This window comes from Oryctolagus cuniculus, chromosome 14 (genome assembly GCF_051225735.1).
Source record: "Oryctolagus cuniculus isolate XC-2025 breed Fujian yellow rabbit chromosome 14, ASM5122573v1, whole genome shotgun sequence".
Classification (NCBI taxonomy): domain Eukaryota; kingdom Metazoa; phylum Chordata; class Mammalia; order Lagomorpha; family Leporidae; genus Oryctolagus; species Oryctolagus cuniculus.
In genome coordinates this window covers 88679262-88691603 of record NC_142880.1, presented here as the reverse complement: position 1 = coordinate 88691603, position 12342 = coordinate 88679262, and the positions used below count along the sequence as shown (strand labels likewise).

The window sequence follows — 12342 nt, the reverse complement described above, 5'->3', positions numbered from 1 at the left end:
CCCTAGATGTCTAGGAATGGATCAATTGCTACTAGCTCAACAGGATGGAGACAAAACTGGTCACATTTATTCTAAATCATGCTGCTCCTCCAATCTCCATTTTAGCAGTGGGTTGATTTTTGCATGTTGCTATTATTTTTCCAAGAAGGAAAATCTTTATAAGGTGTCCTCTCTTTCCTTCGCTCTTCCAATCTAAGCATGATAGAATTCTGAAACCATCCTTCCTGTCCTCCTCTCCTCTCCGTAGCCACAAAAGCTTCACATGTGGCTCTCATCACTGTCAACTCTAACTATGTGCTCTTGTTTAGGCCATTATGTATTAGACAAGTAAGTCTTGCATGCCGATGTTGACCCGAGTGTCTTTGCTCTCTAGCCCAGTGTCACACTCCTTTACAACAAGAATGTACTGGGTGTCTGTCAGTTATGGGAGCCACTAAGACCACACAATTCTGTCTCTATGCTAGAGAAACATGAAATTCTACAGGAAATAGGGTAAAGGTTTTGCATGGTGAAGTCCTAAGTCATAGAGGCAACATAAGTTAGGTGCTTTGAGATCTTCTCTACCTCCTTGGAATCCAGCACCCTCTGACTCAAAGCCCTGAGCAACACTGGCCAGGGCAGGTCTTTCTTGCTGCTCTCCCAGACTTTTCTCTTTCCTTCTTGCAGCAAGGTGCCATGGAGCCGTCACTGAACCCTTATCATGAGACAGCCTCTGAGCCAGGAGCATTGCACACCTGATCCTATGCAATACCAACCAAACAGAGATGCCACTGTCTCCATTTCACAGAAGCAGTTGAGGCTTAAAGGCCATGGGGTATGTGGGCAAAGTCGCACACCCAGTGTGTGGTAGAACAGAGCTGTCAATTTATGTTCACTCTTGCCAAAGTCCTTGCTCTGCACTGGGCTGTGCAGCCTCCCAAACTATCTCATTCCCTGCTCCCCCCATCTGACTTCCCTCTTCTCTGCGCATGCTTTCCCCACTTGTCCTTAGATTTCAAGCCTTCCGATTTCCTTTGGAGTTCTTGGAAAATTCCACATCTTTCTAGTTGTCTTGGCGGAAAGGAGCTGAGTGAAGGTTCCCCTATCTGCAACCAAAGCAAATGTGGTCTTTCTTTTCTTCGGCATTCACACCACTCTCATTTCTATTTGTCTCTCCCATCAACAGGGTAATTGAAATCAGGCCATTGCATTGCATCCTCTTTGTGCTTCTTTAACACAATTCCTAAGGCTGGATAATTTCTAAGGAAGAGAAATGCGCCAGTTTAGAGGTCTGGGGCCTGAGAAATACAACAGCGTGGTTCTGATGTCTGTGGAGGACCTGCTTACTGTGTCATGCCATGGTGGAAGGGGAGGAGCAAGAGAGGGATGGAGGGAGGGAGGTAAAGAGCTCATCCTGGGATCTGGAATACACTCCTGTGATCACACAATTGGCTCCTCTCAAAAGTCCCACCTCTCAACACTGTTGCATTGAGGAGGAAGTCTCCAATATACAAAATCTGAGACACATTCAAATCACAGCAGTCATTGACTGGAGATACGTGGATCTCAGCCCTTTCTCTCTATAGTCCATTCACTCTAGTCCACTGACATGTCTACCTCTGTGCCAGAGTAACACTGACTTAATTATTATTGCTCTATGAGAGATCTTTTACCCCCCAGAAACCTTTTGTTTAAGGCATATAAACTTCATTTATTTCATCAATAAAACTTTAGGAACATAGTGATTCTTCACACCCTACCTGCCCTCCCACCCACACTGCCACCCTTCTTCCTCCTCCAACTCCTATTCACATTCTTATTTTTACGAGGATCTATTTTTGATAAAGAGTTCAACAAATAGTATGAGAAAAATTTCTTCCTTAATGGTCAAGATAAAGGTTGTTCAAAGTCATCACATCTCAAGGTGTGAATCTCACTTCCATAGATTACATTTTAGGTGCTCTATTAGTTACTACAGATCAGAGAGAACATATGGTATTCATCCTATTGGAACTAGCTTATTTTACTAAGTATAATTGTTTTCCAGTTGCATCCATTTTGTTGCAAATGACAGGATTTCTTTTTCACTGCCGTGTAGTATTCCATGTTGTACCTATTCCATAATTTCTTCATCCAGTCTTCAGTCAATGGAAATTTTGGTTGGTTCCATATCTTAGCTGTTGTGAATTGAGTTGCAATAAACATGGGGGTGTAATAATTTTTCATATGCTGATTTCATTCCTTTGGATAAATTCCCAAGAGTGGGATGGCTGGATCATATGGTAGGCCTATATTCAGATTTCTGAGGTATTTCCATACCGTAGTCCACAGTTGTTATACCAATTTACATTCCCATCAACAGTGGATCAGGGTACTTTTTTCCACATATTCTCAGTATTTGTTGTTTGTTGATTTCTGCATGAAAACCATTCTAGTTGGGTGAGGTGAAACCTCATTGTGGTTTTCATTTGTATTTCCCTGATGGCTAGTGATCCTGAACATATTTTCAAGTGTCTGTTGGCCATTTGGATTTCCTCTTTTGAAAAATACCTGTTGAAGTCCTTTTCCCATTTCTTAACTAGGTTGTTTTGTGTAGTTGTTGTTGAATTTCTTTAGCTATTTTTATATATTCTGGATCTTAATCCTTGTCAGTTTCATAGTTTGCAAATAATTCTTCCCATTCTGTCAGTTGCCTCTTCATTTTGCTGAGTGTTTCTTTTTCAATGCAGAGCTTCTCAGCTTGATGTAATCCATTTGTCAATTTTGGCTTTGATTCCATGTGCCTCCCGGGTCTTTTCCAAGAACTCTTTGTTTATGCCAATGTTCTGCAAGGTTTCACCAGTATTTTCTAATAATTTTATGGTCTTGAGTCATAGATTTAGGTCTTTGATCGATTTTGAGTGAATTTGTGTGTAAGGTGTAAGGTAGGGGTCTTGCTTCATACTTCTGCATATGGAGATCCAGTTTTCCTAGCACCATTTGTTGAACAGACAGTCCTTGCTCCAGGGATTGATTTTAGCTCCTTTGTCAAAGATGAGTTGGTTGTAGAGGTATGGGTTGATTTCTGGAGTTTCTATTCTGTTCCATTGGTCTATCCATCTTTTTGTGCCAGTGCTAGGCTGTTCTGATTATAACTGCCTTGTAGTAATATGTCTTGAAATCTCTTGTCATCTCTCTGGCTCTGTTTTTGTTTTATGAGATTGTTTTAGCTATTCGAGGTCTCCTGTGTTTCCATATGAATTTTAATATTATTTTTTCTATATCTGAGGAGAATTTCCTTGTTATGTTGATTGGTACCACAATGAATCTGTAAATTGCTTTTGCAAGTATGGACATTTTGATGATACTGATTCTTCCAATCCATAAACATGGAAGATCTTTCCATTTTTTGTGTCTTCTTCTATTTATTTCTTTAATGTTTTGTAATTCTCATCATAGATATCTTTGATGTTCTTGGTTAAATTTATTCCAAGGTATTTAAATTTTTTGTGTCTATTGTGAATGGGATTGATCTTAGAAGTTCTTCCTCAGCCATAGCATTGTCTGTGTATACAAAGGCCATTGATTTTTCTGTGTTGATTTTATATGCTGCCTCTTTACCAATACTTTTATGAGTTCCAGTAGCCTCTTAGTGGAGTCTTTTGGATCCCCTGTATTTAGAATCATGCTATTCGTAAATAAGGATAGTTTGCCTTCCTCCTTTCTAATTGGTATCCCTTTGATTTCTTTTTCATGCCTAATGAGTCTGGCTAAAACTTCCAGGACTATATTGAATAGCAATAGTGAGAGTGTGTATCCTTGTGTGATTGTGGATCTTGGTGGGAATACTTCCAACTTTTCCCCCATTCAGTAAGACTCTGGCTGTTGGTTTGTCATAAATTGCCTTGATTTTATTGAGGAATGTTCCTTCTATACCCAGTTTGCTTAAAGTTTTCATCATGAAAGAATATTGTATTTTATCAGATGTTTTTTCTGCATCTATTGAGATAATCATATGATTTTTGTTCTTCAGTTTGTTAATGCAATGTATCACATGGATTATTTTGTGAATGTTGATAAATGGGATGAATCCCATTTAGTCTGGGTAAATAACCTTTCTGATGTGTTGTTGGATTCAATTGGCTAGTATTTTGTTGAAAATTTTTATGTCTATGTTCATCAGAGAAATTGGTCTGTGGTTCTCTTTCTATGTTGTATCTTCTTCAGGCTTAGAAATTAAGGTGCTGCTGGCTTTATAGAAAGAGTTTGGGAAGATTACCTCCTTTTTTATTATTCTGAGTAGGTTAAGAGGAATTGGAGTTAGTTCTTTAACTGTCTGGTAGAATTCAGCAGTGAAGCCGTCAGTCCTGGGCTTTTCTTTGTTGGGAGGGTCTTTATTACTGAATCAATTTCCAATTTGTCTGTTTAGGTTTTCTAGGTCTAAATGGCTCAATTTAGGTAGGTTGTATGTGTCCAGCAATCTATTTCTTCCAGCTTTCCCGATTTGTTGGCATACTGTTTTTTGTAGTAATTTCTGATGATTCTTTTTATTTTATTCTTTTATTTCCCTTTTCATTTCTAATTTTGATAATTTTTAATCTATTTTATTTGATCTATTGAATTCTTCATTTCCAATGCTTCATTTTGATTTCTTTTTAAAATTTCAACAAAGTGGACAAAATTTTCATTTATGTCATGTATGGATTTCTTTAATTCATGTATTTGCTTCAGATTACTTCTAAATAATCCTACGATCAATTTTTTGAGTTCCATTTCTGGCATTTCTTCAGTCTCTTCATCTTCACATTCTGGTATTGAAGTGTTGTATTCCTTTGAGGGGTGTCATGTTGTCTTCTTTATTCTTGTTTCTTGAATTTCTATGTTTACTTCTAGGTATTTGTGGAGATACTTGATTTATTTTTTTCCCTTAATGGATTTTACCTTTGAACTATGCCTCTATGTCTTAGTGGAGTGTCTGTTTTTTCAGTGAATACCCAGAGGAGTATGCTGGGTGTGGCCTGGGAGCTCTGTTCAGTGCTCCAGGGTGAGGGGACTGTCTAAGGTGGCACCCAAGTTGGGTGTGGTATTCTTCTCTCTTTTAATCAGAGAGGACAGTTTGAACATCTCTGTTGGCATAGTCTCACACTCACCTCTTCTCCTCCAAGGAGACCAGTGCCCATGTGCTAGCCCCAGTGGGTACAGTATTCATCCGTACTGCCACAGGAACCAGATGCAGGACCTGTGAAGTCCTCATTGTGGGCATGGATTCCACAGCAATGACTCCCGCCGGACAATCAGGGAGACCTGAGCATGTGGAGCTGCCCACAGTCTCTGCCCAGAAATGAAGCCACATGCTGCACTGTCCCATGTAGCTACAGTGGTTTCACAGTACATCCCAGCACATAAGTCTCCCACAGTCAAGAGCACCGAGCCCTCTGCTAAGGCTCCCAGCCAGACTCAGATGTCTCCTCTCAGCTGGTTGATGGGTGCTGGCACAGAAGCTGGTGCAGCTGTTATGTATGTCCAAAATGGTGCCCACCCTCTCTCAGCTAGTTACCGAATACCCGTGCTGGATGATTGGGGAGAGAGAAGCATGCCTCCCCACAGCTTTTCTTATTCTAGATTGGCAGGTACACTGTCACCCACTGGGCTCCAAGCTAGACTCATGCCAGGCACCTCCCATTAAATTATTGCCAGTGGCTTGGGCTGCTGCAATCTGGTCTCACCTCATTCTCCAAAGCTGGTGCTGAGATTTTTGGCTGCTAGGATCCTGAGTTGTGCACATCCACACCCTCCATGTAGATCTACAATGTCCGCCTGATTTGAGTGGAGTTTCCTCTGCAGTTTTCTCAATATTTCCTCATATTGCTATCTCTATCCTTTTTTAAACTTTTATTTAATAAATATAAATTTCCAAAGTACAGCTTATGGATTACAATGGCTTCCTCCCCCACAACTTCCCTCCCACCTGCAACCCTCCCCTTTCATGCTCTCTCTCCCCTTCCATTCACATCAAGATTCATTTTCAATTCTCTTTATATACAGAAGATCAGTTTAGCATATATTAAGTAAAGATTTCAACAGTTTGCTCCCACACAGAAACACAAAGTAAAAAATACTGTTTGAGTACTGGTTATAGCATTAAATCACAATGTACAGCACATTAAGGACAGAGATCCTACATGAGGAGTAAGTGCACAGTGACTCCTGTTGTTGACTTAACCAATTGACACTCTTGTTTATGGCATCAGTAATCACCCTAGGCTCTTGTCATGAGTTGCCAAGGCTATGGAAGCCTTTTTAGTTCACCGACTCTGATTATATTTAGACAAGGTCATAGTCAAAGTGGAAGTTCTCTCCTCCCTTCAGAGAAAGGTACCTCCTTGTTTGATGACCTGTTCTTTCCACTGGGATCTCACTTCCGAGATCTTTCATTTAGGTGTTTTTTTTTTTTCTTTACCAGAGTGTCTTGGCTTTCCATTCCTGAAAGAGTCTCATGGGCTTTTCAGCCAGATCTGCATGCCTTAAGGGCTGATTCTGAGACCAGAGTGCTGTTTAGGACATCAGCCATTCTATGGGTCTGCTGTGTATCTCGCTTCCCATGTTGGATCACTCTCCCTTTTTTATTCTATCAGCTAGTATTTGCAGACACTAGTCTTGTTTATGTGATCCCTGTGGCTCTTAGTCCTATCATTATGATCAACTGTGAACAGAAATTGATCACTGGGACTAGTGAGATGGCATTGGTACATGCCACCTTGATGGGATTGAATTGGAATCCCCTGGTATGTTTCTAACTCAACCATTTCGGGCAAGTCAGCTTGAGCATGTCCCGAATTGCATATCTCTTCCCTCTCTTATTCCCACTCTTATATTTAACAGTGATCACTTTTCAGTTAAGTTTCAACACCTAAGAATAACTGTGTATTGATTACAATATTCAAACAAAAGTATTAATTAGAAAAACAAAAAAATACTAAGAGGGATAACGTATTAAGTTGTTCATCAACAGTCAGGGCAAGGGCTGATCAAGTTACCGCTTCTCATAGTGTTCATTTCACTTTAACAGGTTCCCTTTTTGCTGCTCAGTTAGTTGTCGCCGATCAGGGAGAACATATGATATTTGTCCCTTTGGGACTGGCTTAATTCACTCAGCATGATGTTTTCCAAATTCCTCCATCTTGTTGCAAATGACCGGGTTTCGTTGTTTTTGACTGCTGTATAGTATTCTATGGAGTACATGTCCCATAATTTCTTTATCCAGTCTACTGTTGATGGGCATTTGGGTTGGTTCCAGGTCTTAGCTATTGTTGAATTGAGCTGCAATAAACATTAATGTGCAGACTGCTTGTTTGTTTGCCAATTTAATTTCCTTTGGGTAAATTCCAAGGAGTGGGATGGCTGGGTTGTATGGTAGGGTTATCTTCAGGTTTCTGAGGAATCTCCAGACTGACTTCCATAGTGGCTTAACCAGTTTGCATTCCCACCAACAGTGGGTTAGTGTCCCTTTTTCCCCACATCTTGCCAGCATCTGTTGTTGGCAGATTTCTGAATGTGAGCCATTCCTACCGGGGTGAGGTGAAACCTCATTGTGGTTTTGATTTGCATTTCCCTGATTGCTAGTGATCTTGAACATTATTTCATGTGCCTGTTGGCCATTTGGATTTCCTCTTTTGAAAAATGTCTATTGAGGTCCTTGGCCCATCTCTTAAGTGGGTTGTTTGTTTTGATGTTGTGGAGTTTCTTGATTTCTTTGTAGATTCTGGTTATTAACCCTTTATGTGTTGCATAGTTTACAAATATTTTTCCCATTCTGTCGGTTGCCTCTTCACTTCCTGACTGTTTCTTTTGAAGTACAGAAACTTCTCAATTTGATGCAATCCCAAATGTGAATTTTGGCTTTGACTGCCTGTGCTTCTGGGGTCTTTTCCAAGAATTCTTTGCCAGTATCTATATCTTGCAGGGTTTCTCCAATGTTCTCTAATAATTTGAATGTGTCGGGTTGTAGATTTAAGTCTTTAATCCATGTTGAGTGGATTTTTGTGAAAGTTGAAAGGTGGGGGTCTTGTTTCATAGTTCTGCATGTGGAAATCCAGTTTTCCCAGCACCATTTATTGAATAGACTGTCCTTTCTTCAGGGATTGGTTTTGTATCCTTGATCAAATATAAGTTGGCTGTAGATGTTTGGGTTGATTTCTGGTGTTTCTTTTCTGTTCCATTGGTTTATCCATCTGTTTCTGTACCAGTACCATGCTGTTTTGATAACAACTGCCCTGTAGTATGTCCTGAAATCTGGTATTGTGATTCCTCCAGCTTTGTTTTTGTTGTACAAGATTGCTTTAGCTATTCGAGGTCTCCTGTGTCTCCATATGAATTTCAGCATCATTGTCTCCAGATTGGAGAAGAAGGTCTTCGGTATCTTGATTTGTATTGCACTGAATGTATAAATTGCTTTTGGGAGAATGGACATTTTGATGATATTGATTCTTCCAATCCATGAACATGGAAGATTTTTCCATTTCTTGGTATCCTCTTCTATTTCTTTCTTTAAGATTTTGTAATTTTCATCGTAGAGATCTTTAACGTCCTTGGTTAAGTTTATTCCAAGGTATTTGATTGTTTTTGTAGCTATTGTGAATGGGATTGATCTTAGAAGTTCTTCCTCAGCCATGGCATTGCCTGTGTATACAAAGGCTGTTGATTTTTGTGTATCGATTTTATATCCTGCTACTTTGCCAAACTCTTCTATGAGTTCCAATAGTCTCTTAGTAGAGTTCTTTGGGTCCCCTAAGTAAAGAATCATATCATCTGCAAAGAGGGATAGTTTGAGTTCTTCCTTCCCAATTTGTATCCCTTTAATTTCTTTTTCTTGCCTAATAGCTCTGGCTAGAACTTCCAGAACTATATTGAATAGCAGTGGTGAGAGTGGGCATCTCTTTCTGGTACCAGATCTCAGTGGAAATGCTTCCAACTTTTCTCCATTCAATAGGATGCTGGCCATGGGTTTTTCATAAATTGTTTTGCTTGTATTGAGGAATGTTCCTTCCATACCCAGTTTGCTTAGAGTTTTCATCATGAAAGGGTGTTGTATTTTATCAAATGCTTTCTCAGCGTCTATTGAGATAATCATATAGTTTTTCTTCTGCAGTCTGTTAATGTGGTGTATCACATTGATTGTTTTGTGCAAATTGATCCATCCCTGCATACCAGGGATAAATCCCACTTGGTCTGGGTGGATGATCTTTCTGATGTGTTGATGCATTCTATTAGCCAGATTTTATTGAGGATTTTTGCATCTATGTTCATCAGGGATATTGGTCTCTAATTCTCTTTCAACGCTGCATCTTTTTCCGGCTTAGGAATTAAGGTGATGCTGGCTTCATAGAAAGAATTTGGGAGGATTCCCTCTTTTTCGATTGTTCTGAATAGTTTGAGAAGAATTGGAGCTAGTTCTTCTTTAAATGTCTGGTAGAATTCAGCAGTGAATCCATCTGGTCCTGGGCTTTTCTTTGTTGGGAGGGCCTTTATTACTGTTTCAATTTCTGTCTCACTTATGGGTCTGCTTATGTTTTCTATGTCTTCCTGGTTCAATTTAGGTAGGCTGCATGTGTCCAGGAATCTATCCATTTCTGATAGATTTTCCTGTTTGCTGGCATACAAGTCCTAGTAGTAATTTCTGATGATTCTTTTTATTTCTGTGGTGTCTGTTGTTACGTTTCCTTTTTCATCTCTGATTTTATTGATTTGGGTCTTTTCTCTTCTTTTTTTAGTTGGTTGGGCTAGTGGGGTGTCAATTTTGTTTATTTTTTCAAAAAACCAGCTCCTCATTTGGCTGATTTTTTGTATTTTTTTTTTTTCGGATTCAATCCTGTTGATTTCTTCTCTGATTTTAATTATTTCTCTTGTCCTACTAGATTTTGGTCTGGTTTGCTGAAGATTTTCTAGATCCTTGAGATGCAGTGAAAGCTCATCTATTTGGTGCCTTTCCAATTTCTTGATGTAGGCACCTATTGATATAAACTTTCTTCTTAACACTGCTTTTGCTGTATCCCATAAGTTTTCGTATGCTGCGCTGTTATCCTCATTTACTTCCAGAAAATTTTTGATTTCTCTTTTAATTTCTTCTATGACCCATTGTTCATTCAGGAGCATGTTGTTCAATCTCCATGTGTTTGCATATGCTCTAGGGATTCCTGAGTTGCCAATTTCCAACTTCATTTCTTTATGGTCTGAGAAGCTGCATGGTATGATTCTAATTCTTTTGAATTTGCTGAGACTTGCTTTATGGCCTAGTATATGGTCAATCCTAGAGAAGGTTCCATGTACTGCTGAGAAGAATGTAAATGCTTTAATATGTAGGATGGAAAGTTCTGTAGATATCTGTTAGATCATTTGGGCTATAATGTCGTTTAAATCTACTGTCTCCTTGTTGATTTTCTGTCTGGTTGATCTGTCTATTTCTGAGAGTGGAGTATTGAAGTCCCCAAGTACTATTGTATTGGGGTCTAAGTCTCCCTTTAAGTCCCTTAACAGATCTTTTAAATAAACCGGTGCCCTGTAATTAGGTGCATATACATTGATAATCATTATATCTTCCTGTTGAATTGATCCCTTAATCATTAATAGTGCCCCTCTTTGTATCTCCTAACAGTTTTTGTGGTAAAGTTTATGTTGTCTGATATTAAGATGGCTATGCCCGCTCTTTTTTCATTTCTGTTGGCATGGTATATCTTTTTTCAACTTTTCACTTTCAGTCTGCATGCATCTTTGTTGGAAAGATGTGTTTCTTGTAAGCAGCAAATAGATGGGTTTTATTCCTTGACCCAATCAGCCGATCTGTGTCTTTTAACTGGACAGTTCAGGCCATTCACGTTCAATGTGACTAATGATAAGTGGTAACTTTGCCCTGCCATTTGCCAAAGCTGTTTTCTAATATATGTTTTGAACTTCCTGTGATCTTTTGCTGTGAGGTTTCCTTCGTTTACCTTCTTTCATATTGATGACCGTGTTTCTGTGTTTCTGTGTATAACACATATTTAAGCATCTTTTGCAGGGCTGAACGAGTGGCGACAAATTCTTTCAATTTCTGTTTGCTGTGAAAGGTCTTTATTTCACCTTCATTCACAAATGAGAGCTTTGCCAGATATAATATTCTGGGCTGGCAGTTTTTCTCTCTTAGTACCTGGGCTATATCTCACCATTCCCTCCTAGCTTGTAGGGTTTCTGATGAGAAGTCAGCTGTGGGTCTGATTGGAGATCCTCTGAGAGTAATCAGACGTTTCTCTCTTGCACATTTTAGGATCTTTTCTCTATGTTTCACTGCGGTGAGTTTAATTACAATGTGTGGTGGTGAGGATCTCTTTTGGTCATGTTTACTAGGGGTTCTATGAGCTTCCTGTACTAGGATGTCTCTGTCCTTCTCCAAACCTGGGAAATTTTCTGCTAGTATCTCACTAAAAAGGCCTTCTAATCCTTTCTCCCTCTCCATGCCTTCAGAAAAATATGGAACGCTTCACGAATTTGCATGTCATCCTTGTGCAGGGCCCATGCTAATCTTCTCTGTATTGTTCCAATTTTAGTATATGTGCTGCCGAAGCGAGCACTTTTTTTTTTTTTTTTTTAGCTATCTTCCCTATACTAGAGCAGTAAGCTCCCTCCCTTCTGTCATCTTGGAATCTATGATAGATCTAATAAAGTGGAAGGGCAAATGCTTCTTGCTTATTATTCATTGTTAAAAATGTAGAGGCTGGTGCTGTGGCATAGTGGGTAAAGGCAAAGCCTGCAGTGCTGGCATCCCATATGGGTGCTGGTTTGAGTCCAGGCTGCTCCACTCCTGACCAGCTCTCTGCTATAGCCTGGGAAAGCAGTAGAAGATGGCTCAAGTCCTTGTGTCCCTGAACCCATGTGGGAGACCCAGAAGAAATTCCTGGCTCCTGGCTTTGGATCAGTGCTTCTCCAGCCTCTGTGGCCATCTGGGGAGTGAACCAGTGGATAGAAGACTTTCTCTCTCTCTTTCTCTCTCTCTGCCTCTTCCTTTCTGTAACTCTGCCTTTCAAATAAATAAACAAATCTGTTAAAAAATGTAAAGTCTATCCTTCCATATTAGTTAAACTGCTCATTTCATGAAAACTCATTTTGTAAATTTAATTGAAATTGCATGAAATTCATAGATAAATTAGGAAAAGGTGACAGCTCTGTGACAGAGTCTTTCTGAACTCTGGTAGGGTGTATCTCTTTAATAATGTAGGTTTTTCTTTTTTAAAGTTTTAAAATTCTCTGGATGATAGTCTTATAAAAAATTGTTTTATGAATTTGTTCCTTGGCACCATACATTCTTTCTTGCTATCACTACTAATGCATTTTTTTTCTAGTTATTTTGGGTGT

At 39.4% G+C, this 12342-nt stretch overlaps 1 non-coding gene across 1 annotated transcript; it reads right to left on the bottom strand.

Moving 5' to 3' along the window:
• Positions 1–11454: 11454 nt before the first annotated feature.
• On the bottom strand, positions 11455–11561 carry LOC127492909 (U6 spliceosomal RNA). Its single transcript, XR_007922727.1, has one exon. It is a non-coding gene; the product is annotated as a U6 spliceosomal RNA (small nuclear RNA).
• Positions 11562–12342: the final 781 nt, after the last annotated feature.